Source organism: Strix aluco, chromosome 2, assembly GCF_031877795.1.
Source record: "Strix aluco isolate bStrAlu1 chromosome 2, bStrAlu1.hap1, whole genome shotgun sequence".
Lineage (NCBI taxonomy): Eukaryota > Metazoa > Chordata > Aves > Strigiformes > Strigidae > Strix > Strix aluco.
In genome coordinates, this window is record NC_133932.1 from 105,146,147 (window position 1) to 105,172,608 (window position 26,462).

General features: G+C 40.5%; 1 protein-coding gene across 6 annotated transcripts in view; it reads right to left on the bottom strand.

Moving 5' to 3' along the window:
* ENOX1 (ecto-NOX disulfide-thiol exchanger 1) overlaps positions 1–26,462 on the bottom strand; it is a 380,823-nt gene that overhangs the window by 244,552 nt on the left and 109,809 nt on the right. For all 6 annotated transcript variants that reach the window (XM_074815634.1, XM_074815638.1, XM_074815637.1 and 3 more), the window contains one exon: positions 17,441–17,518. The gene's annotated coding sequence lies outside the window, so the exon portion shown is untranslated. The remainder of the gene's footprint in view (positions 1–17,440; positions 17,519–26,462) is intronic.

Sequence of the window (26,462 nt, forward strand, 5' to 3'; positions counted from 1 at the left end):
CAAGCTCAGTGCATTTCCTTATTGTTTCATTTAAATATTCCTTATTATTTCATTTAAATAAAAAAAATCAGATAACTTTTTATTTTCTTTTTTAAATTTACAGTCTACCAGCAAGGTTTTTACCTTCCCTTCATTCCCTCTTCTCAGCAAAGCTACATATGCACAGTGTCATTACAAAGTGCAACATTTCTTCAGCTTCACAACACATGGACACAAAGCAGATGACATTTGTCCGCACTGAGACACCGGATGAGCATTAAAACTGAATCTTATGAGTTTCCTTTTTCACAGAGTTACACAACACACTGGTACCCACACGGGGAATGATCTGTTTTAAACTCCATAAATAGAATCAGATTGTTTATTTGAAAATGAAGATAGATGGGTTTGAGTTAGACTAGTGTGGGTGTACCTGGGTTTACAAATATTTAGTAATAAAGCAATAGTCTGTATTTTCAAACAGAATGTGTATATATATATATGCAACATATACGCACATATATAATATGGAGAGAGTGAGTCTTACATGCACTTACATATATATATGCAAGCATATCTATCTGTATATGCCCATCTATGCATAGTTATCTATAATTACCTATATAATAGTATGTGTTAAATAACATAATATATGTTAACACATAGACATATATAAAGTAAGATTCTATCTCACAACATGAACTCAGATTCAGTTTTATCTAAACATCTACTGGAAATATTAGCTAGGCCTCTGATTCACTAGAACCACACTTAAAAAAATTAATTGCATAATATATGCTGAGAAATGCCTAGGTACGTGACAGATAAATTAGTTTCATTTGAACACATGTAGTGTATGAAATGAATTAATTCAATAAACATTTTGGTTGTCATCCCACAAAAGCATATGTGAGTCCTGGTGAGTTCAGTTACAATAACTAAAATTATTCATGGGCAGAAGTGTTTGCAGATCAAGGCTATATATGCGATTTGGTTGTTACATTATGCTAATTTTGGATCTACTATTTCACCATAAAATCTGACAAGGCAGAGTCATTTATGAGACATAAATATAGAGAATTGAATTATAGATAGTCCTCTACATACATAACAAGATCAATTATTAATTAACATTCAGGGACGAAGATATGTTGCCGTAGGGAAACTACTTAAGGGCATCTATTGACAACACTGGTCACGGGGTGGGGTCTTTTCTGTTTGCTCCATATGGGCTGCCGTGATTTAAACTCAGCCCCCCAGGAACATCCATGACCTAGGTACAACCCATCCATTTGCAGTTACTGCAAAGGGACACCCCCCTTTCCCTTGTCCCCCATCACTGTTACAGCAGGTTACTGTAGCTAGAACAAGGCAAACCCATGCATCACGTTGGCCTGTTTAAAGGCAGATTTTATCTCATTTGCTGACTGCTACTGTAATTCAGGTAGAGAATTACCTTTCCGACGATCAGATCCCGCGCTGATGTAGTTATCAGAGCTCTGCTGGCATTAGTGGAGCTGTACAGATTTACATCTGTGAAAGCCCCAACTTCTATGCTCAAATCAAATCCAGACCAGCAGTAACCCGGCACATAGGACATATAGGGCAGACCTCAGCTAACTTAGATAATCTAAAAAATTGGGATCAAATTTAGGCATGCTATCTAGGCTTTCTCAGAAGTATCTTTTCTCCTTTGGGGACTTAAGAAGGGGTAATTCATCCCACGTACCACATCATCATGGGTTCATCTCACTGAACTGTGGACACCTCCTTCTGAGCTAGTCACTCCCAGCTCCCTTCACTGTTAACAGAGGGAAACACTTTTATGGTGCGATGAATCTGATTTATTTTGCATGTCTATTTAAAGATGAGATGATTCTTGTCCTAGAAATGCCTGCTTGTCTCCACTGACTATGAAGGGTGACTAGCTCACATGTGGGTGATGGAAGTCATCTCACCTATGTGACAGCTTCATTAGCAACAGTGCTTCCACTGAACAAAATAAAACACAAGTACCAAATGTTAACTAAAACCAAATTTTGAACAGACTAATACTTGCATAATTAGAGATACAGATCTCAATGCAAGGCAACATTAATACTCTCCTACTCCATGCTTTCTGGCCTGGGTTTTAGGGGTATGTGACTGCAGAAGCAAGAGACATTTCTGAACAGCAGCAAAACCTGTTTTGTGTCTTGTCTTCAACAGTCTTTGCTGGAGGAAATTTTTCAAAGGACTGAAAAAAACCAATTTCTGATAATCTTCCCTCCACAGGCAAAGTCTTTCTGATGCCTAAATAGCCAGAAATTAGCTCCAACTGTGAAGCATAAAAATTAACATATCTATGTGTTTTCATATATTAACATATCTACTATGTGTTTTCACTAACTGTTACAATCCTGGAATATGGATGCTCCAACCTTATCTGAATCTAGACAGTCAAGACATTGACCAAACAATACTTTGAAGCAATGAGTCCCCCAGTCTTATGAAGAAGATTTTCCTTTAAATTAGCACTAAGTAAATGACTCAGGTTTGCCATACCCCAATCCAAGTCTTTGTGCCTGAATTACAGTAAGGGAAATGAAGACAGGATAAAATAGAGGAAACTGTTTTCTGTAATGTTGTGTCCACAACCTTAACGAGCCTATTGGAGACACTGGTGACCTGGTCTGCAGGTGATCAGCTTATCTCCATCTCCACTTGGCTTCATTTTGGTGAACAAAACTGTGTTTCTTAGAAGCCTTGTCCTGTATTTTCCATGCAGCTGTCCCTTTCCCCTCTCAGCGTTTGTGGATACCATAGGAATAATGCACTTTCCAAGGTGGATAATAAAAACTATAAAAGGAATCAGCTCCAGATGGGTTACAAAATTAATGCCTTCACCACCACCTTGCAGGCATTAACATTAGAAAGATTTCTCATGAAAGAGGAGGTTAGGATAGACGAAGAAGAACACAGTGGAAAATACCAATGAAATGTAAGCATAAATGCCATTAATAAATCACAAGCCCAGCACATAACTCCACAGAGTAATTCCCAGAAAGACAGTCCTAATCGATAATATATACATAACTCCTCTGAATTTGTTAATTTGTTTTTGAACAGTATGGAACCACTCCCTAATTTCAAAGCGCTGTCCAATAACTCTTTGTACAATGTAAAGTACACATTTAGACATGTTGACTTCACTAATTAGTCTATAAATACTTGACTTTTACCCACTGCTTTGGTAAGTGTGATAATTGCTGGGGAAAGGCCAAAGCATTTATGGTCAATCAGATGATGAGAAAAGGAATATGGCCCTTTCAGTGAGTAAAATGTAAGGCATTCTGTGGCAAGGCAAAAGCTATTAGCAGGATCAATATTTCCCCTAGTACCTTAATAAATCATTATATCAAAGAACAGTTGCAGGATGAAGAAAACCTCATTCTACCAACAAGGATGCTTCCAAATCAAGCAAATAAAACATCATTTAAATTACAAAGACCTAATTGGTGTACAAAGGCAAACGGCAAGCATAGAATACAGCCCTCTGATGCTAGGCATGTAAGCATTTTGAATCATTAGTGAAGGAAGAAAAGCAGAAAGATAAAGAAACAGCTATGCTAAGAGCTCCACATGCATAATTTGCAAATTGGTAAATATGCATGAACCCACAATGCCGTAGCTGACTGATGACACCATGTTTGGTGTAGATATCATAGGTGGCAGAAACAGAAGAGCACCTGGAAAACAGGATGGCCTTTGGTATCTTTATTATTGTACTGAAAAGAATCCCCTTGCTATTATTTGCACTAAGGCTTTTTCCTCCTCTTCTCCTTAGCCAGCTAAGAAAAAGCTAGGATTTGTTAACATTAGAGTGAGGGAAGGGAAGAAATATTCCAATGGCTCCTTTCAAGCAAGGGAATTTCTTTTCTCAGCAGACACTGCACATCACTTCTTAGATACAGATACCATCACATATAGACATATAGTTCTCTTGGCCACACAACCAAGAAGGAAACTCTAAGTAGGGCTAATTGGACTCTGTCCAAGTAAGGATTGAAGGACCACAATCACGTACATGTCCCACACAGTAGGTAACCCTGTGTTATAGATATATGGCTGTGAGAAGAAGATAAGGCATGCCAAATTACTTCATATGGTGTTGCAAACCTACACGTTGTTATGGAGTACACTAGTGCACAGCTTGTGAGCAGTCACCACTACCTTTTTCAGAAATACCAACTCACAGCACTTTTGATTTATAGTGTTACCTTTCAATCTAATAGAGAAATGATGAAACCTGGTGGGGAAAGAGCCACTAGAGTAATAACTATATGAGTTCCCACCAGGGGAAAAATGTAGTATACTGTTGTCACCAGTATTCGGGTTTATACTTTGTTTGGACAGTTTGTATTTAGCTCTTTACTGAAGAGTTATTATCGAAAAGCAAATGCTTCTCAGTTATTTAGTCACTACTTTTGATCTCTGCCACAGCCTTGGAAGCTTCTTCCTAATTTATTCAGTTCACAAAGTCAACAATAACAATTGTTGACTTTGTGAAGGAAAGCCAATTGTTGAAGGAGTTTCATTGTGGAAGTCAAAGTGGGTACTCTTTGGTTCTCTAGTTCAGATTTCATAGATTTATTTTCTCAAACTGTAATTTATTCCAAAAAGTAAAGCGGACCTGTCTCCATAAGTTACACCTTGAATCAGTTTGATGGCTGATCCTTCTGTTGTACAAAATGTATCAATCCTACTTTACAGAGCATAATATGCCAACTTCAGTAGTAAGGAAACTGCTGTAGTTTATATACTTAACTGCCTATAGGCCTCCCAAGTGTTCTTCCTCTCTTCCTGGGGAGATAATGTACTCTTCCCCTCATCTCATGCCCACTAACACATATCAGCATAACATCTCTGTTAGCATCCCAGGACTATTTTAAAAAGCATTGGTAATACCCTTTTTGCCTGCATACCAAAGTATTACTTTCTGCTTGGCATGTATCAGTTTTGTAGACTGTAAACCACTCGAGGCAGGGACTACTCCTAATTGTTTATGTCCTTAGTGGCCTAAAGGCATTATCAGCTTTATTCATCAAATTATCATCAGCAGGGGTGATCATTGTGAGCACGACCCAAACTTTAGCGATCATGTCCAATGGGATCACAGGGATAAGGCTAATGGAGTCCGTGCTCCCTTTCAATTCTATTATCACAAACTTCTTTTTTTCCAGTGCAGTAAAAAGATGCACTAACTCTTCAAACAAATAACCAAGGGCTATTGGGATGGTAGTAAATGGATTCAGGAAAGATTCAGAATTTTCTTATTCTAGTCAGCATGAACAATTAATTAACAACCTCCTTGTTTGTCATTAATTTTGTTGCCATAGTAGCCTCTATGAACGGTTTCTAACAAACAAGGAAGATTTATCTTTCTCACTCTAAATCGATCAGAAAACTAATGATTTCACATTCATTTTTGTTTCATAATGACAGGTAAAGCACAGTGAATCATTACAACAGGGTCTTCTGAGAAGGATAAGGTGTCAGTTATCTTAAAAAGCAATCTTAAAAAGCAGACCCAGAGATTAAAAGGGAAGTGCCACTTCTATAGAAACAAAAATACTGGCTCCAAAAGGAATATTGAAAAATCACAACAATTTATAAATAATAAATAGAAAAAAGTTTCTAGATTTTTTTTTAACTCCAATTAAGCATATTTTGCTTGGATAGAAATACTTCCATGTACTATTTTTTTCTCCAAATTCACAGATGGTGAGAGACCAAGGAGGAAAAACATTGTAAGAGAATTTCTTAAAGAACAGAGTTAAAATGAATTAGTCGAAACAGAGGAATTTTTCATCCACTCCAGGTTGCTTGGATTGTAAAAAGAACAGCAGCCCACAGGGGAGAAGGGAGTGGGAGGTACACGTCTGCAAACTAAATGCAGAGTAAGTTCTGGCCATCATCATGTGCTAGGGGTTTGGACATGTTTAGAGAACTACAGGCTGCAACCTGCAAATTGGATCAATATGTTTCTTGCCTGATAAATTCCAGGAAGGAGATAACGGGTCCATTATTGGAAAAGATTGTTGTTGCCTTTCTTCTAGAGGACAAGGTGATAGATTCTCTTAAAGCAGTAACTGCTCTTTGCTTCTTCACAAAACCATGCTTTGAAAACGAGAGTCATTTCAAACTTTGTTCAATCTATAATCTGTCTCAGTTAGAGTGGTGAGCAGGGAAGAGTTAGAGTGTCACAATATAGCCAAAGTACTCAGATTTCCTTGACTAAGAAGCTAGTAATAATCACAGGTACAAAATGCTCTAGTCACATTGGTCAACTCTTTCCACCAAGGAAAACAAAACAAGCATGAAGGCAATGGGACTTCTGTTCTTCATTATATTAATCATTTCCTACAGCCAATCCCAAATGTCCTTTGCTATTTTCTTATATTATTGATACCCAAATTAATTGACTCAGCCACAGACCATACACAGTTAAATCTTATTGAAATCAAATTCTTTTGGTTTTTACCTCACCTCTTGAAAGACCTAAAGGGCAAGCTTTTGGCGATCTCCCATACTGCCCAAGGAATATGAACACCAAAGTGCTGGGGAGATCATGCAACCATGAGAGCTGTGCTGCCACAAATGCAGAATGACATCAAGAACATGCAAAATTCCCGATTTTTTAGAAAAATGTTTCCAATAGTTTACACATTCACTGTTTCATTGTTCAATTTTGGGCTGATAGGGCAGCTTCCCCTCTGGGACAGGGTCCTATAAGCTACCAAACTGTGGAGATAAATCATGTAGAAATAAGGGGACTAGGTAGCAGGGATTTGCCTCTGTGATGACAGCACTGCAGTGAGGGATATAGACCCCTAGATGTTGGTGAGTAGACAAGAGCCTTGTTCCCGACCCCCTTTCACCACATCCCCTCAGCTGCCTCAGCTCAAGCATTTGCCTGGCCATGCCCAAAACTATGTATGGGTCATTAAAAAAAATACAAAAAAACATCACTTAAAAAATATGGTTCTTTTAACATGAATCATTTCTCAGATCCGGTTTGGAAAGAATCTTCTGAGCCACTAAGCTCAGCCAAAGGGAGGGTAACCTCTGGTGATGAGTGTGGAAATGAGAGCTTGAAGGCAGTCTGCTCCAAGATCAGATCTGTATCATATAGCATCAAAATAATATAAAAAAGCAGCCTAAGAGCAAAGAGCAGGTATGATTTTCATTCTCTCTGGTTATTTTTAACTGAACTTCTGCCTGTCCATCTATTACACCTTTACTGGCAGAGCTGGGGCAGTAGCAAATTTGAACCCACTTTCAAGCCAGTGCAAAAGTTGGAGATAAGTCACAAGAGGCAATTTCAATACTAAAAGTTCAATGAAAACCAGCAGCCATATGGCAAAGCAGCACACAAATTGCTGCCTACAAAGAGGAAGGCAGGCAGAACAGCCAGCATAAACTCTGCCTGGGAAAAGCCAATGGGCAGGTGTGGGCAGACCCGTAGGGACATGAGGGGCAGCTGGGAAACTAAGGTGGGAGTTTTTGGGGACAGGGCACATTAATCTGTTAAAAGAGACATCTCCACTGCTCACAGAGCAATTTCTTTCCAGGGATCTGTTGTGCTTTAATTGTTGGGCAAAGCTTACCACAGCACATGCCTGCATGATCTGAGTGCTGGGCCCCAATAAGCAAATTCAGGATTCTTCTGCTCAGGGTCAGAGGCAACTAGAACCCACATAAACTGACTAGCAGTGCTGAGGCCGAGTTAACTGCACTCAGTTAGAGCTAATCAACACTGCCAATCATGGCAAATTAGCTTGTACTCAGCATCACGCTAACTGTGCTACACATCTTCTCATTGGTTTGGCAAATGGGCAGAGGGACCTCCTATCTTACCAGTAGAGAGCAGTGTAGATATAAATCCTTATCTGTAGGTTTGTGGACTCTTACTGAGCACCTGCATCCTGGTGAACTGCAGTATAAACCAAGCGTTTCAAACTTTTGGGGAAATTTTTCAGAAGGTAGTACAGAAGGAGAACTAGAGGAGTGAGGAATGGACTCTGGACCAAGGCCATAGGCTGCTGAGTTACAGCTCTCTACTGGGAATGCCAGGCAAAAAGTCTATAGCCTGAGCATATGCCTGGGGGTGGGGAAGCTGGGATTGCAGAGCAGAGTCCACATTTCATTTAGGCTCCATAGTCTTAAGCACATCATGCATTCAGTGGTGAGACTGTCAGAAGTCCAGTGAATGCTCAGTACATGCAGTGAAATGTCTTCAAAGAAGCAAACAAAATGCTGTCATAAAGGACACACACGTAGACTTGTTGGGTTTTACAGGATCACAGAATTGTCTAGGTTGGAAAAGACCTTGAAGACCACCCAGTCCAACCATCAACCCAACATTAACAGTTCCCAACTACACCATATCCCTCAGAGCTTTGTCGACCCGACTCTTAAACATCTCCAGGGGTGGGAACTCCACCACCTAACCTTAAGGTTGTTATAACTTAAAGACCTTAAAATAGCATGGTGCATTTGGCTATCAAACACTGACATTTTTCAGAAAGTCTGTCCTATGGCACTGCAAGCTGCCTGCTGGCTGTATGGCTCTTGAGAGAAACTAACTTCCCAAAAGAAATCTCAACTTACTTGAACCTACGGACGGAGCTACAGAGGTGGGAAAATCAAAGATGCATTAACGAAGGAAGGATTGAGCGACTGACCGTTATAAAATCTGGAGGCAAAGGTCTCTAGCATTAAAGCAGAATGCTCCTGCAGGGATTATAGAAAGATCAGAGGCTCAAAACGCTCCATGTCCCAGAACAAGAGGACAACCATCTCTGTGTATCTATACTTCACTGGGGCCAGGTAATGCCTTTGATTGATCTCACTCGTGTGATTGGCATGAGAACCTGACAGCAACTGATCTGCAGAACTTCGGCCAGGATTTCAGAAACATTGCTGAACAGATCACACACACCAAAAAAAACCCCACAAAAAAAAAACATAAAAAGGAAGGAATATTTGATAATGGTATTAGAGCTTGTTGCAGGAGATGCAGGAGATGTCTTTAACCTATTACTTTGTAATCATTTCCCTTCTCCCCTTGTTTCTTTGCCGCCTCAAAACAGTAAAAAGGCTGTGTGAAGAGAGAAGAATAAGAACACTTGGGATGTTTTCATGGAGTGAAAGAAACACAGAACACTGTGGTTAACTACATAAGTGAATTGGTGGCATTCAACATTGAAAGAACAGCCTTATGGAGAAAATAAGTCTCCTCTAAGTAAAACACATGATGTCAGTCAATTTTATGAACACAGTGCCATATTTCAGACTCAGCCTTCTCCTGGATTTAACATATGACGTTTGCTTTCACAATCCTTGGTCCCTCTGGAACATTTTTCTTTACCCTCTTTGGTGCTGGTTCCTTGTTATTAATTAGATCTAGCCAGGTTTCCACTGAGACTGTAAGAATAGGGACATCTGTGTGCTACCTGTCAAGTACTGCCATAACTGTCTTCAATTGCACTTGTAAGTCTAGTGCCTCTGTGGAGTCCCATATTATGAAAATTGTATGCTGTCTTTCAAAGCCCTTTCTCTAGTCTGTGTAACGTTGCAATATACTTTTGGTAGGGGGATGTAAAAGTAGAAAACCGCTACGTGCAATAGTAAGAATCCTGCTATTAGCAATAGCGAGAAAGAGTTGGTTTGCTACCCAATGGGAGAAAAAGCTGTTTGAAGGATCATCTGCGATTAGAAAGCCACAACAGTTAACACTAAAGACAAGGGAGTAGAAACTCAGGTCATCATAGTAAAAAGTAGATTAGAGAGAACTGAGATAAGTTAAAATTTTTCGAACTGGCTGGGCCTTATGAATTTCACCCAGAATATGTAGATAACTGGCTGAGTGAATCTTAGAGCTGCTAGCAATTATCTTTGAGAGGTGAGGTCAGAAACAGTCAACTCAGCAAACACTCAACAGGAAATAACCAAATAGGTTTAGTCTTGCCAGGAATGATCTGAAGTTACCCAGTGGCTCACAAGCTTCAACATAGTCACTGTCACATATGTATAAATGTCAGATTGGAAATATAAAGGAGAATGTTATCTACAAGACACATGAGTGAATGCTCCTTCATTACTTCACTTTGGAAAGACTTCAACCATAACCTTAGGTGCAGTGTTGGATGCCACATTGTAAGGAGGATGTGACCAATTGACAGCGTGTAGTCTACAAAACATGACAAAAAATTGAAGGAATAAGTTGTTGTTTAATCTAAAGAAGACAAGAATTGGGGGAAACATGACAATAGACCCTTTAAATATTGAAGATGGTTGCAAGGAAAAAGGGAATAACCCATTCTTGTCCATTGCAGGTAGGGCAGAAGTAACTTGCAGGTTAAGAAAATAAAAAAAGCAATTTTCTAATGGTAAGGAAAATTAGTCCTTGGAATGAATTGTCCAGAGAATCTCCATCAGTGGAGGCCCTCAGAAACAGGTCAGACACAGCTCTGATGGGAAGAGCGTCAGTACAGTTGACGCAGATACAGGGCCCTCAAGCTACCTGCTAATTTTCTAGTATTCTAGGAAAAAAAAAACTGTGGCTAGTTAGCTGGAGAATAATTTTTTGAGTTCTAGGATATTTTGGGCAAAAGTATGTATTACCCTTTCCTTGGTTAATTTTTAATAGTGTTCTGAAAGCTCAAAGTTAAAGAGTAACTTGACCCAAGATACTTGTTCATGTTTCTACCTTCCTTTTTGCTGTTTGAGCAAACTGCCTTGTCAAGCTTTCCTCTGATTCTTATAAAGCCTCTTGAACACAATATTCAGTGGTCTTTTCCTGCCCCCTCCCCCAAAATGTGGGATCAATGACATTAAGTAGGAACACATTATTTCCTGAACAGTTGCCTACAGCCATTATGGGATCATTTCTTCTATAGAGTCAGCCAACTCATATTAATGTTGATGTGGTTTCCTTTAAGTTTTGCTTTTTGCCTTTTCACTTGTGGCATCCAATAATCAATTTCTCTATACTTTCCCTTTTCTGAAATCATAATTGACTCCAGAAATCTGAGTCATTCTGGAGCAGTATATTATAGGACTCTCAATCCCGAAGTGCTGTATGTGCTACACTGCAGCCTAGAAAGAAGGCTGAAACTTTATCAAAATCAAGGTTTTGCCTTACTATTACTTATGATATTCATTGAAATTTGCTTGGTTTTGAGTTTTGAAGATGAACAAAGGTTGCTACTGAATTAAGCTGGTGTCAAAGAGTTTTTACAAGGTTGGCAACAAGGAGCTGAATTATCCTCACAGGCAGCTTCTGATGGTGATAGCACTGCAAATATATTTATTCATTGTAGGATCAAATTCACCATCATTTAGAAATAGTGTGGCCAGCAGGACTAGAAAAGTGATTGTCCCCCTGTACTCAGCACTGGTGAGGCCGCACCTCAAATACTGTGTTCAGTTTTGGGCCCCTCACTACAAGAAAGACATTGAGGTGCTGGAGCGTGTCCAAAGAAGGGCAAAGAAGCTGGTGAAGGGTCTAGAGCACAAGTCTTATGAGGAGTGGCTGGGGGAACTGGGGTTGTTTGGGCTGGAGAAAAGGAGGCTGAGGGGAGACCTTTTCGCTCTCCACAACAACCTGAAAGGAGGTTGAAGCGAGGTGTCAGTTTTCTCTCCCAAGTAACAAGCGATAGGACAAGAGCAAATGACCTCAAGTTGCGCCAGGGGAGGTTTAGACTGGGTATTAGGAAAAATTTCTTCACCGAAGGGTTATCAAGCATTGGAACAGGCTGCCCAGGGACATGGTGGAGCCACCATCCCTGGAGGTATTTAAAAGACGTGTAGGTGTGGCACTTGGTTTAGTGGTGGACTTGGCAGTGTTAGGTTAATGGTTGGACTTGATGATCTTAAAGGTCCTTTCCAACCTAAATGATTCTATGATTTTCTCTCATGTACACAAATCCAAAAAAAATCCTTTAACGTTTACTATTTGAACTGGTAACTTTTCTGCATATTTTAGCTAAAAAGCAGGAGACATAAACCTGCCAACATTGTGCAGGACTGTGCTGGAAAAAATAAAGGATTTTTTGGTAACTGTTCATTTTGGTTGGCACTTGGCCATTGAACACTCCTCTTTTTTTTTAAGTAACAATCTCTGCAAGTTTCACTGCTGTTTCTGGAGACTTGGACAGTGACAGTGGATTTCTCCTTCTCTCAACTGGAGAAGATGTTTTAACTGCCTTTCAGAAGTGAAATCAATTCATATTTGTCTATGGCAGCAGACTCTCACTGTAGCTGTAGCTTACAACTTTTACCTTGTTGTGACACCTGCTTTGGTCAAGGGGATTACTGATTCCTCCTCCTGGAAGGTGCCAATACTGATGATGTTCAGCTGAGCAGCTGTCCTCCCTTTTCTATTATTATTATTCATGACGTGTGATTGATTCTTCTGAGGGCCTTAGTGATAGAAAACTTAGCAGTTCTTTGCTATCTTTCTTTTAAAGGGACCTGAATGGACAATAATTGTTTCTGAAATGTGCTACAGCCACCATTTCACCTCATCTATTGACCAGATATCTCTGTGCAGCCAGAATGTGGGCAATGAAAAGGGGCAAGATGCATCATTATCCATATGCTGAGAGCTATCAGTTGCACACTTATTATCTCTCCAACAACGTTATTCATTACCTAGTATCATACTGAGAAGAGTTTAAAGCATAGAAGAGAGAGAAGACACTAGCAATGATTCCACCTAGACAAAGCTGAGATATGATACAGATTGGAGTCATTTATTTGAGGGTATAACCCCATAATTAATTATCAAGCTTCTAAATTCTGGACTTATTTTACATCATTTTTATCCATCTGAAAGTTGTATTGACTATATTCAGCTTCTTAATGCTGGCAATTGAGTCAAGAAGTTAACAATCCACGGAGGGATGCAGGTACATGGGAGGAAGACAAAAAAAGGGTTTGGAATGGCACCTGTAGGATCTGCAAATGTTTATTCTGAAAAACAGATAAACAAATGAAATCAACTACAATGTAAAGTCATTCTTCCTTCTAGTATCTGACAGATTTCCATAAAGAAAGTTATATTCAACTATTCTCTATCTTCACTGTAACTAAGACACCAAATGGCTTCCTATGGAGCAAATAAAACATAACTTGGATTTTAGAAATACCCCGTAAGTGTTGTGTAGCTCTGGAAGAGATGACACAGGGTGGCACTGAAATCTTCCTCACTGGATGATTAAATAAACATCTCTCTCAGATTATCTAGACATCTTTGTTCTTGTTGGTAATGCAGGCAAATGAACCGAATTATCTTTGGTGTCGCTAAGGTGTTGTTGACTGTTGACACTAAAGATCTCCCTTCTTTTTATGTAATGTCCTAGGAGTTAAGATCAGCAAAGATCATCATCTAATTGCCACTCTGAAACAGAAGATGATGGGCACCAGTGTGAGCCTTACTCCTGATCTGAGTCTATGAACACTTTGTATAGTTTGCAGGAGTCTCTGAACTGTTTTCTCATTCTTCTGGGAAGTAGCTATGATTAAATAGCAGGGAGGTATTTAAGGATGCCTCTGGGCTGTTCCTCCAGCAGAGGAAGCACTCACCACCATTCCTAGAAATTCCTTGGAAACTACTCAAAACATAAAAGCCAATAGAAGGCCAATCTGCTGCCTGGGTTGGTTGGCTTGTTTTCCCTGCATCCATATTAATTTCAGTCTCTTGCAGAAACCTGCCCTGGCCACAGTTCTTACTGAGGTGACCAAATTGTCATTTTATTTTTCCTAATAATCACTTGGTCCTTGTCTTGCTGTGGGCAATAAAAAAAGAATTGGATGGTCACAAACCCTCTGACCCATCATTCAAAAATAAAATTGCACATATGTGTTTATATTAGCTCGTATATACAACTCATGATGTGGACACAATAGTCTTTACAAACTCACAGTCTTGTTCTAATTTCTGTTGTAACAAAATGCAACTGTCCCTCCATGGCAGCTTTGTGAGTTTTACTTTCCCCACCTTCCCATTTTATTCTGCCACATTTCCTTTGAGCATCTAGCTTATAGATTTTCTCCAGCTACCAAGCTATTTGGTTTCCATCTGTTCAATAATTCAAATATATGCATCAAATGCACACATGGCACATTTCCAGGTAGTACCATCCCTTTTCTTTTATGCCTTTTCATGGCCAGATAATTTGCATATAAGGTGCACAAAGATAACCTGCTCATCCACAGTTCTGGTTTGTGCATCAGCTTCCCCTGCTTCCTCTCTGCAGACCTCCATCCATCGCGTGCGAGCAGCCACTTCATCACCCTCACAGCCTCTGTCAGGACAGCTGAGCCGTGAGCAAAGCCCAGTGGCATCGAGGGTTTGGCCTCTCTGACAGCACGGATTTAAGGCAGGCAGGTGTATCTAATACAGTGGCAGCAGGGCCCTCCAAGTCCACGTGTGCTGCTCCAGAGATCAAAGGTACGGTTGCCATGATTACATGCTTATGTAGAAAAGTGCTCTCCCTAGGCTTCTCCCCTCCTTTCTCCCTCCCCTCACATGACTTTTGACAGATTGGTATTTTGCCAGTTGTGGCTTTATTACTGAAGAAGCAGCAAGACAATGGAGTAGCACTCCCTCCACCAAACCCTGCCTAGGAGCCAGCCCCGACCAACCATGTGCCCAGGGGGCTGTAACAGGAGGACAGGGAAGAGGAGCCCTGCCCGAGAAGACAGAGGCTTCCCATCCCTGCAGCAGCCATGAAGTTTTCACTGCCTTTGTTTTTCTCTGCTCCCCCTCTAATACCAAGGCATTTGTTTCACCAGGGGGTGCCAAGGGCAAAGGTTTGAGGAAAACCCAAGAAGCGTTTGGAGAGATGCATCATTTAGTGATCCCCAATAGAAAAATTTAAGAAACTCCAGCAATAAATGAATAAAACTCCAACACAGCAAGAACAAGTAACAAAGATGTCAGGGAAAAGGAGGCTTCTCTGGAGAATGTGTGAGGGATCGTAGGCAGGAAATAAAAGAGAGATTAAGAAAACAAGAACTGTGCAAGAGGAGATACTGGTGAGGAAAAAAACCCCATGAAATTTGCAGTGAAAGACATAGGATAAATAGCAAAAGCTGACCTGGATTAAACTAATTATTTGGCTAGAGCCGTATCCTGTTTTCCTTCAATGTCAATACCAGATGCCACAGAGAAATGGTACAAGAGATACCTACACAGCTGCAGAAGCTTCACCCAAATCCCAGGCTGAGGATCGGGCAGTTCAGCATTCAGTCAGGCAACTGCTGTGTAATTGCTTTATAACTGTGTAATACGAAAAATATAACTGTGATGGCATTCTTATTGATGTAAATATCTATTTCTTGCAAAGGTTCAATGCAATACCTTTTGATAATACCCTGGGGCAATACTTTCCAAGGGGAAATTACACCTTCTATCTCCTTTTCAGTAGAAATGTTCTTGCCTTTTAATTTAATTGGTTTTCCTTTGCTTCTGCATTATAATGAAGGTGCAGCACAGCCATACCCAAACTACTTTATGCCACTTAGTATACATATATCTAATATGTACATATATCAAATTAATATCATATTTATACTCTTTTTAAATGACACAATACTAATTTGTATGTATATCACAAAGCCGTTATTCTTCAGGAATTAGACTTGTGAACAAGGAAACTTTTAAAACATGTTTTAGACAAATGACTTGCCTAAGCTTTCTCTGCGTAGCAGCTGTTGACTGCATTTGTATCGAATTCATTAGGAAACAGGCCCAACCACACTTTGGTTCGGCAAATTAGCAGTAGCTCTTAGAAGTCTTTGGTGAGCTGTGATTCAACGTTCATAGACAGGTCTGGAAAGGAAGATTTTATAAAGCTGCTTCTAGTAAAGGATTTACAACCCAAATGCCAATACGTGCAACAAGTTTTCTCCCTTTATCCTAAATGTCTTTCAGCGTTTGCACTTCTTTCTCCCCACGCCATGGAAAAACACAAATTTTGCCCTAAGGGATATCATCATTAAAGAAAGAAACAGTGCAGTCAAAGCTTCAGCATGACACAGATCATTCAGCGGTTGTGCAATTACTCCGAAAAGCTACTTATTTTTAAACACAGAGCTTTCACTCAACGCAGGCCTGAGGCATCACGATCAGATCTGTATCTGCAGTATCTCAACCAGTCTGATCTAGGGGTTTTGCTCATTACAGAAGCTGTAGCCTTGTGTGAGGTTTACATTTAGGTTCAAAGAGTTTCTAAAGCATTTTGGAACTGTGTTGGCTTTAAAAGGTATTACCAAATCATAACAGTTTCCAAGAACAAATTAAAAGTTGTTTTGGATACCTCTCATCCCCTAAATCCACCTGGTATTGTTTTTGTTTAAGGTTTACAAGCCACTTTCCCTTCAGAATTCCTACAGACTTAATGGAATAGTAAGTGACTACAGAGGCAACAAGGAAAGCAACAATACCCAAAGTGCCATCGGGTAAACCAAACAAATGAAATAGAGCATATTCCAAAAATGAACATTTTTGAGAATTATTATTTAGGGCCAGATACAACTCCCACAGACACCAAGTGTCATCTGATAGCAGGGTATGACCACTCAGATGGAAAAGTTGATTCCCACTGGTTTTTCTGAGCAGATTTCTAGAAAAATGCTGTTCAGTACTACCTTTGAAAACAGTAAGAAATCAATTTTTTCTCTGTTATATAGCTGCATAGAAAAACATATTGAAATGCAGGGGAGTGTTTTCTACCCTCTAAATCATTGCGATCGCAGGCCACAGTGCTTGTAACACCATCGTTCTGGCTGACAAGGACACAGCATTAGCTACAGGCTCCTCACCACTCCTTGCCATGCTGACACTACAGGAGTCAAGCCATTATTATTCTGCTCTTTTTAGAGTCTCTTAAATATCAACTTTTTTTATTTTTAATTTTCTTAAACTTTCCATGAACCTGAGCTCCTCCTGACCCGAAAACCCCAGTAATTCTGCTGACCTTTTGCTAAGTGTGCTTCTCGAAACATCCACAGCTATAGCTGTGGGACAGCTGCTCACATATTAGCAACCTGGGTGGGAGCAATCGATTGCAGGGCCTTTTAGGGTAATGCAGTTTCAACACATACTGAAAGACATAGTCGTAAGGTGAAAATGACTTACAGGCCCAATTCCTTTCTGCAGTTCAACTCTATAAACTGCAGTAATTCTCTTCAAAGGAAAGACGAATGAGTTACTCTACATTTAGACAACGGTAACAGAACAGTTATGTCCTAAACATTTTGCAAGAAACAAAAATCATTTTTCACAACACTTGTTCCAGAATAAAATTAGATTTTCATTTCGTTTGCACACATTCAAGATAAAAAAGATAACAAGTCAGCACAGGAGTCTACATGCTGAAATAGTCAGAATGCAATAGAGTTTACAGACCTGTACAAAGGAAGGTAACTTCTCAATGGCCACATCATGGTGTTTCCAAAGGAACGTTACAAATTCTCATGGCCAATCCTGCAAGAAGTGGAAAGAAAGTTAAAACCAGAGAGTTTCCAAAGGAAAAGCAAGTAAGATCAGCTGTCTCCTTGGATACACAATGCTAAAAGTCAGTGTAGAATTGGTTTAGAGGATGTTAAACGTTTTGAACTACAGAAGCAGCAAGATCATAACAATTATTTAAATATAACAAAGTCCAAGTTAAATAAAATACAAAATGGCAAGCTGTTTTTAAAGACATGTTATTGAAAATAGTCAATAAAAATCCAATGAGTATGTGGGACTGGATTGGAGAGAAAAGAAAAAAGAGACAATACTGCACCGATTTATATTCCCTTTGAACTGTCTGTAATACAGACCTTAAAGTGCATTTTCAAACATATAGCATATCAAAGAAGCAGACATTTATTTCTAGCCATGGCACTTCTAGGCTTTTGGTAAATGAAACCAGAAATAGTCCTGTGGAACTGTGCTGTGTGACAAAGCATGTACTGATGGGTTCTGCCCAACATCAGTAAACAATTGTTTTTTCCTTTAACTGAAGAAAAAAATATCAGCAGTAAACAAATGCCTCACATCTTGCATGAATTCTTCAACAGAGTCAAAGCAAACCTGTCTTTTCACACCTCCTGCATGTGCTATTCCACGTCAAAATAGAAGTTATATTCCCTGAGATCTATCAGTTGCTGTTTCAGATTATGACAACCATGATACACAAGGGATGATGATACACAAGACACTAAAGCTTTCTGCTATAATCCCCCTGGAATCCACACCCGTTGTTGTAAGGATAATTATCTGGGTATCCCTGAGGCCAATTTTTGCAGTTTTCATATAAAAATCACCTCTTGCATAAGACATGAAATTTAAAATCATCCCCTTCACAGATATCATTGAGTCACTCCATTACCTCTGGGACAGATATAAATTATGCATTCTTTGATTCTCTTTAAAATTTTAGATGCACAAGGGGACAGAGAAGCATCTAAATGGTACTAAAAATGTAAGGCATTCAAGAAAGAAACAATAACTTGTATGGTATTAACTGCTACAGTGCTCCGAAGGCTCCCTGCCTGGTCAAGAAAAGCACATAAAGCACTGAAACATAACAGCAGGCTTGCATGCTAATGGCTGCTAGTGACAAGGACTCATTGAATGTCACTGCTTCACATACTGCGTACTGTTCATTTTTCTTATCTATGTGACCTCTCCTTTGAAATGACTGATGAAACTCCCATGAATTAGCATCTCTGCTTCTGGGCATTTGCCACCAAGAAGGCATTTAGTAACATCTCTACTAAAATACCAAAAAAAAAAAAAAAAAAAAAAGGGGGGGGTGTGTGGAGAAAAAAATCATAATCTTAACAAAAAAATAGTCACTATATCTGTTAAAGGATACTTAGTGTGTACTGCAAAAGGACTGCTTCTCTGAAGCCTCCTCATTAGGTTAGTTTTTACCTTGATGCCCTTTAAAGAGTATTGGCTTGTCACAATACATGCATTCACATTTCAGACTTGGCTAACATTTTCATAATTGGTGTGAATAAAAAGGAATAGCTGTTACTGCAAGAAAAAAAGAAATGTCTCTGTTCTGATGCCCTGCTGCTATGATGACCTATTTCACACTAGCATCTGTTCTCTTCTGATGAACCACTCCAGATGTAAGCTGGCAAAACAGCACTGCAAGTATGTTACCCAGACATCCACTGAGTGCTGCAGATGTTTTCTTCCATGCTTCACATTTAATGTGTGCCTGATTAATTTTTTCTTTATTATTTCAACTACTTGCCCCATAGAATTTTCTGTGAAGTTCACAGAATTCAGGATCCAATCTGCAGCCATAAGTAGCAGCTTCCTTTGTGTAAGCGGGTTCATTAATGTCTGGAAATAACCAGCCAAAAGAGCCTTGGTCCGAATTGCCAAAAGAAATGCAAACTTCAGTAATCTATTACACCTTAATATTATTTGCCTGAGGATTTAACACAATGCTCATTTCAATTTCAAAATTACAGATGTTTGTAATATTCAGATGCATCAGCCTGACAAAAATATTATGCCTGTTCTCTGCCTCAAGCCCTTGACCTGAATGAGGTTAGTGACAGGGATATGAATGACTTGAGCAGAAAACGAAACACAAAAGTAGTTTTATCGTGAAGCACAATATTTCTTCTGTCACTTAACCATTTTTTTTCCCCTCTCAAAATTACAGGGTAGACTGCAGATCTTCAAGGCTAGCAGCCACTACGACAGCCTAAGTGCCATTTAAAAGAATAATAATTTATGAGATGGCTTGGTAGAATAGCAAAGGTCACAGAGAAGACTCCCCAGGGAGGAGAGGATGACAAAGGTTACAAAGATGACTAAAGACTCACCTACAGGAAGGGATTTTCTTAGAAGGAAGATGTTTTATTGCAACAGCTTTATCCTACCTACCACACAGTTGCCTCATCCAAACAAACAGTTAGCTATAAGGCATTGCTTACAAAATATGCTTCCGAAATTCTTGACTTACCAGCTTGGCCATATACCCAGGGCCCACTGAGGTGCTGCCAGATGGAGGAGGCTGTGGGTCTGTCCCACAGGGCACAAGGGGATGCCTAGTGACTGATTTGATTCCACCTGGGGGATCAAACTTGAAAAATCTCCAGATTCTTTGCAAGCCAGTCCCCAGATAGATGTCACTTTTGGGGTAGCCAGGACCATTTGCAGACCTCTAACAGACCACCACAGACTGGTGCAGTTTCTCTTAGAAGAAATGTGAAGAGCTGGTACATGAGGAGCCTAAGACACACAGCTGACACATTGCTCCCAGGCAGCTGTAAATTTGCACACCAGCCATCATCCTACACAGCAGTTTGGACTGCTTTTTCTTGCCACATCTACAGCATTCCCCCCCTTCAGCTGCTGCAAGTACAGAAAAAAAAGACAAGGATGAAGACAAGCAGGAACAACTCTTCTTGGCACAGCTCCACTCTCCACAGCATCATCTCTGGGCTCATAAAATACACATTAACTGGTGGGAGAAGCTGGCGCTGCAAACCTGGGGGTAACCAGTGGTGTCTGCAGAACATCAGAGCAATAAAGAAAAGCTTAACCTGAAGCCAGCATGCAATACAAGACAACTCTTATCTCTTCAGAAATGTGCAGCCATAACCATTTTGAAAACTGACAGTTTCCAACTGCTCCCCATCAGTTGTGGGAAGTTTCTGCAGCCAGATCAATGGCTGGCACTTGTGGAGGAGGTCTGCATGGCTCTGAAGGGTACAGATATAGTATGTGCGATCAAGAAGAGGTTATTGATTGCTTTGAGTATAAAGGATTATGCTTAATTGCTGTAGGACAAATGCTAAAGCCCATCTTCCTGGTATTTGATCTCCATGCCAGGCCTCCCAGTTCATAAAGAGGTACCCAAGAACTGGGTTACCATTCAGGTAGATTTACCCAAGGCAATATCTGGGGACTCTCATCTCTTTTCTATAGTAAAATAGGGCTATTTGCTGAAGGGGACTAATGCCATGGACATTCATAGTATCTGCATTTCCTTGCTTCAGCAGTCCCTGGTCCATCACCATGGCCGATGAAGCCTTTGGCTGGCTATTCAGATCACAGAACATTTTTACAGTCCCATAAGTGCATGCCGACGACAGCATCTTTTATCCTGCATGTCACCTGCAGGAAGAAGGGAATGGTGCAGTAGCAGTGTGAACACAATGAATACCCCAGACGATGCCCACTCCCAAGTGACAAATCCACCGGTCACACTGCCAGGGAGCCCTCCTGAACCTGCCCAAGAAAGAGAACCGGCATTTCCAACGTGTGCTTTGCCTAATGCTTAGAGCTGCTTACTCCAGCGTGGCAGCTCCGTCTCAGTGCCAAGCCTTGGTGGGCTCTGTGGGGGGGGTTTATACTTTCCCATGTCAGTTTTGTGTGCTCTGTCTTCCTTTATTAATTTTAAATGGAATGGGGGGGATGTAAATTCATCATTGGGGATATGTCAGTATTTGCTCAACATGCTGTATATACCTTTATTAATTTTGTATTGCATGGTGGATGTGATTTCTCTCTGGGGGGAAATCAGGGATAGCAAAAGGTCTTTCCCACAGCAGGGCAGCAGTGGGGAAGGGGAGGTTATTTCTCTGTGGGTTTGTTTTGAGTGATTTGCATGCTTTCATGGGTTTCTAAAGCTGAGGAACTTGTGCTTTCATGAACAGGCAGTTTCAGTGCCGTGACCTACTGGTCTGAAGAGGTTGATTATCTTAATGTAGCATTTGTTATGCAAGTCTTACAGCTTACAGTACTTTCTAAAAGCAGCAAATGATGCCTTTATATAGTGCGAGAACAGTACGTAAAGGGGGAAATTAAAAAGCTTTCAAAATTAAGACACTTCCAAATAAGACTCATTTTTTAACAATACAAATGCATAAAAAACACATGAACTACAAAAGAGTTGTTGCTTGACAAAGGTTCATGAGGTTTCACAGGTTCACTTGTAGATAGCTCTTTGCTATCTACTTTTAATTCATACAGAAAGGTAACACTCCATCATAGCACATCCCTTTGTTTCTAGACTCTTGGTCCCAGTATAACTTTATTCACCTGTATCATGACAATGAAGGGAATGTCCCCTTACTGCCCTATTTACTTCTCTGGAAAAAATTCGCAGAGAAAAAAATTTTCATGCCTCCCTCAACTTCCAGAGATTCCCAGGTTGCAACTTGTTCATACTCAGCTTTGCCAAATGATGGGAAATTGTAAACGGTGGTGTCCTGAGAGTCTGGACCTTTCACCTATGATAGCCAAAGGGCAAGGAAACTACAGGTGCTGTTTATTATTCAGTTTTCCATCACAAAAAGTATGTATTTTTTCACCCACAAATCTGCAATGCCAGGTACAGAGCCTGCCGCCATTTTTGGAAACTTCTGCACATCATAGATATCTTTTCCTCTTCTTCCCCTACTGACTTTCAGAGCACAGATTCTAGGAGTTTATAGCTCCTCTCCAGCTCCTCCAGCACCCAGAAGATGGAAGCCAGCCTTATGTTTACAGCACAGGGCAATCCGGATTCCTCTGTACAGTTGACTCCTCTGTGACTCCTTGGTACAGGGACCTGTTGTGAGAAGGGGGCCATGGGGTGAAGGTATCAATGAACAGCAATTTGGGGACAGTTTGCTGTATGAGGACGGAAGGTGAGTATTCACATTGGCAGTCTAATGTTTTTGTTTGCCCTTCCCCAGGCAGCTGTGACATTGAGGACATTGGACCAGACAGCAAAAGACCCATTTTACTGATCAGAAGATGCTGCAGTAAGATTTATGCTTATAAATAAGGACTTCCTAGGATTTATGCTGCTGAATAGTGCCTCACTGAGATTACTGCTCATAACAAACTGAAATGGTGAAGTGAATTAATTGTTTGAGCAAAAGTTGTTATAGACTTGAAAACTGAGTTATGGACTAGCTGACTCTCACTGCACACTTTTATGGTACAAGTCATTCTTTTCCTAACCTGCACTAACTGGCACATGAACGCCTTGTGTGACGGATGGCAGGGGCAGAAAGTTTCTGCACTGAGAAGCACAGTTCCCATTTTGAGCATCAGAAAAAGTGTTGAAAAATGAATGAGGGAAACAGGAAAGAAAGGGGCTAGGAGACTGCAGCTGGCTGTCATGGGCTCTGTAGGCCAGTGCTTTTATACTTGCTGAATACAGATGGATTTCGAACAAGCAGGAAGGAAAGAGGAAGGGCAAGATTTGGAAACTGGCTCACATCCATCCAAGATGATAACATGCAACCCAGGCAAAAAACAGAAATACCAGGTACATGTCACAGCACACAATGCTAACAGCCTTTAATAAAGACTAATGCAAGGATACTCGCCAGCCTCCTTGCTGTGCTGCCAGCAGCCTGGGTGTTCTCAGAGACTGAAGGCAGGCAGGGAGCAAAGGAAGGCAGGCAACCCTGCCTAGCTGTGAGCACCTTGTTCAGGATCCTGCTTACTGCCCCCACGTAGGGGGACAGGAGCCAGCCAGTGCTCCATGTCATTTGTCTATTAGCTGTGTCCTGGACAAACCACAGGTCAGCAGTGGTATTCTGTGCCCAGTTCCTCTCAAAATCCTCCAAGAACAGAAGAGGAACTGGCTAGAGTTCTGGTTTCTGTCCTTCACCTTTCTGCAAGCCATCTTGCTCTCCTCTCTCCCAGTGCCACTGTTCATGAAACTTTGGAGGGGAATTTCATTCAGCCATTGCCTCTCCTCACCCTGGAGAAGAGAAGGCTCAGGAGGACCTCATCACAGTATTCCAGTACTTAACGGTCAGCCACAAAGAGGCTCTCTCTTTATGAGGAGTCACATGGGAAGGACAAAAGGCAATGAGTACAAGTTGCACCAGGAGGGGTTTTATCTCGATATAAGTTTTTTACAGTGAGAACAATCAACCACTGGAACAACCTCCCTAGGGACGTGGTAGAGTCCCTATCACTGGAAGTTTTCAAGGTGCAGTTGGACAGGGTGCTAGATAATCTCATCTAGACTCCCTTTCCCATGAAAGGTTGGACAGATGATCTTTCAAAGTCTCTTCCAACCGGGGCTGTTCTATTATTCTATGATTAGCTATCTCCCCCGAATTTACTTCTCTGGAGACTGATTCCCAGAGCTTCCCATCCAGGCCTCCAAAGTTGCCCATATAATCTACCTTCTCCCTCTCAGGATAAGGTTATCTTAGTATAATTTACATTGGAAGGGACCCCTGGGGTCCATCTGGTCCAACCTGCTGCTCAGAGTAAGTTGATCAGGGTCTTCTCCAGTCAAGTTTTGAGTATCTTTGAGGATGGAGATTTCACAGCCTCACTGGGCAATTTGTGTCAGTATTTGATCATAGTCATGGTGATTTTTTTCCCCCCAAATATATATAATCAGAATTTCATATGTTCCAAATTGTGTCTGTTGCTTCTTCTCCTATCACCATGCACCTTTGAAAAGAGTCTGGCTCTGACTTATCTCTCCCCTCCCATTAGGTAGTCACAGACAGCAGTAAGATCCCTCAATGACCTTCTCTTCATCTGAACAGTCCCAGATCTCTCCACTTCTCGTACATCCTCTGCTCCATGTCCCTGTGCATCTTGGTGGCCCTCCAGGGGACTTGCTTCAGTATGTCCATGCCTTTCTTGTGCTGGGGAGCCCAAAACCTGACACAGGAACTTCAGATGTGGTTTCACATGTGCTGAATGGAGGGCAATAAACACTTCCCGCTAAGCTAGGTTCAGCTGAAAGCATCCAGGAGGCTGCAGAGCACAGAGCTACAACAAAATGCCCTAGAAATATGTGCCCAAAATTGAGCAAAATATACAGATTTTTGCTACAAGTGGACTAGCACTGAAACAAGGAGATGAGAGTTGGCAACCTGAGCCCAGAGCAGCAGCAGGCACACAGGTAAAACAGACCAGTCAGTTAAGAGAAACTGCACAGAAATGAGGGGAGAAAGGTAGAGAATACCATAATATTTCAGAGCACATAACCACTTGAATATTAGTATGAAGCAGCTACAACTGAGCTTAAATTATTGGTGATGCTAACAGGAATAAAAACAGCAGTAATTTGCCCATCAGAATATAATAAGGAACTGTATCACGCAAACACAGATTTTCTTAATATCAGCGTAGCATGATTAAACACTGCATAGCACCAGCATGAACAGATCATAACATGAGGCAAAAGTGGTATAAACCAATTGACTGCAGAGGCATTTCTGTAACCTAGTATTTAAAATTAAAAAAAAAAAAAAATACCGTAATCCATTCAATCTTTGTCAAGAGATGACATATTTTCATCTTCTATCCAGACCGATGGTATTCTGCAAACAAAATCATTCATTGTTCTGCAAAACTGTATCTCCAATACACAATACTACAAACTCTGTATACCTAGAAATGAGACCACTAATAACAGGACGGAAGAATTTCTACGAAATACCAGGAAGGAAGCACACATGCATGTGGGAGGAAAAATAATCATGTATCTACCACCTTTGTGAGTAACTCCCTCAGTCAAGAGCCATTTTAGTATTAAGCCCATGAAGTCTGCCTGAGACACAGTAGCAGCGCTAAGTCTAGAGAAAACAACAGCCTGGAGGAGAATGCTTTTATCAGGACTGCAAATGCTGGCTCTATTAACGAAAAAGCAACTTTGCATTATCATGGTTTTTTTTAGTGGCAACAGCAGCACAAATTGAGTCCATACCCAGAACTGATCATAAGGAGCAGTGGAAAGTAAAACTTTCTTCTTACTTTGTTCCTGGAGGAAAAGAAAGAGAATGAAGGAAGCTCTTATGTTAGGAATAGTGCTCAAAACACTGGAGCAGCTGGCAAAAGTTCCTGATCCATGCAATGATTTGGGAAATCTTCACACGAAATACAAATTCTGGTTAATATTTAAGATACTACTCAGATGAGTATCTTTCTGTCATGGATATTCTTCTGTTCAATGTGGATTTACTATGGGGACAAGACTTTCAACAAGTCCCTTCTAGATCAGAAACACTGTCCACTTCTCCCATTTTCCTGGAGGGAAGGCATTAAAATGTCAGAAGTTAATGAGTTATACAAACTTACTCTTTTTTTTTTTTTTTGCTTTAAGTTTGCATTCTCTTGCAAAAGGCTTATTCTGATTTCTTCTGATACTCTTTTTTTATAGAGATTTACTTACAATAAAGTCTTGTCCTTGACCCAGCAAAATTTATGCACTGATGGTATCAGATGATCAATTTTATGTGAAGAGGGAAAAGGTCTTTTGGACTGAACTGCCTTCTCTAAAACCAAGGTCCATAACTTAAAACACAGTTGCAAAATGCTTCTCGCAGGAGCAGAAGCACTTGCCACGTTTGTATTTATTTAAAATAATCTGATGGGATTAGGGCCACAAAGTGATTTTTGTGGTTGGAAGAGGTTAGCAGCAAAGCTAAGGTTGAAA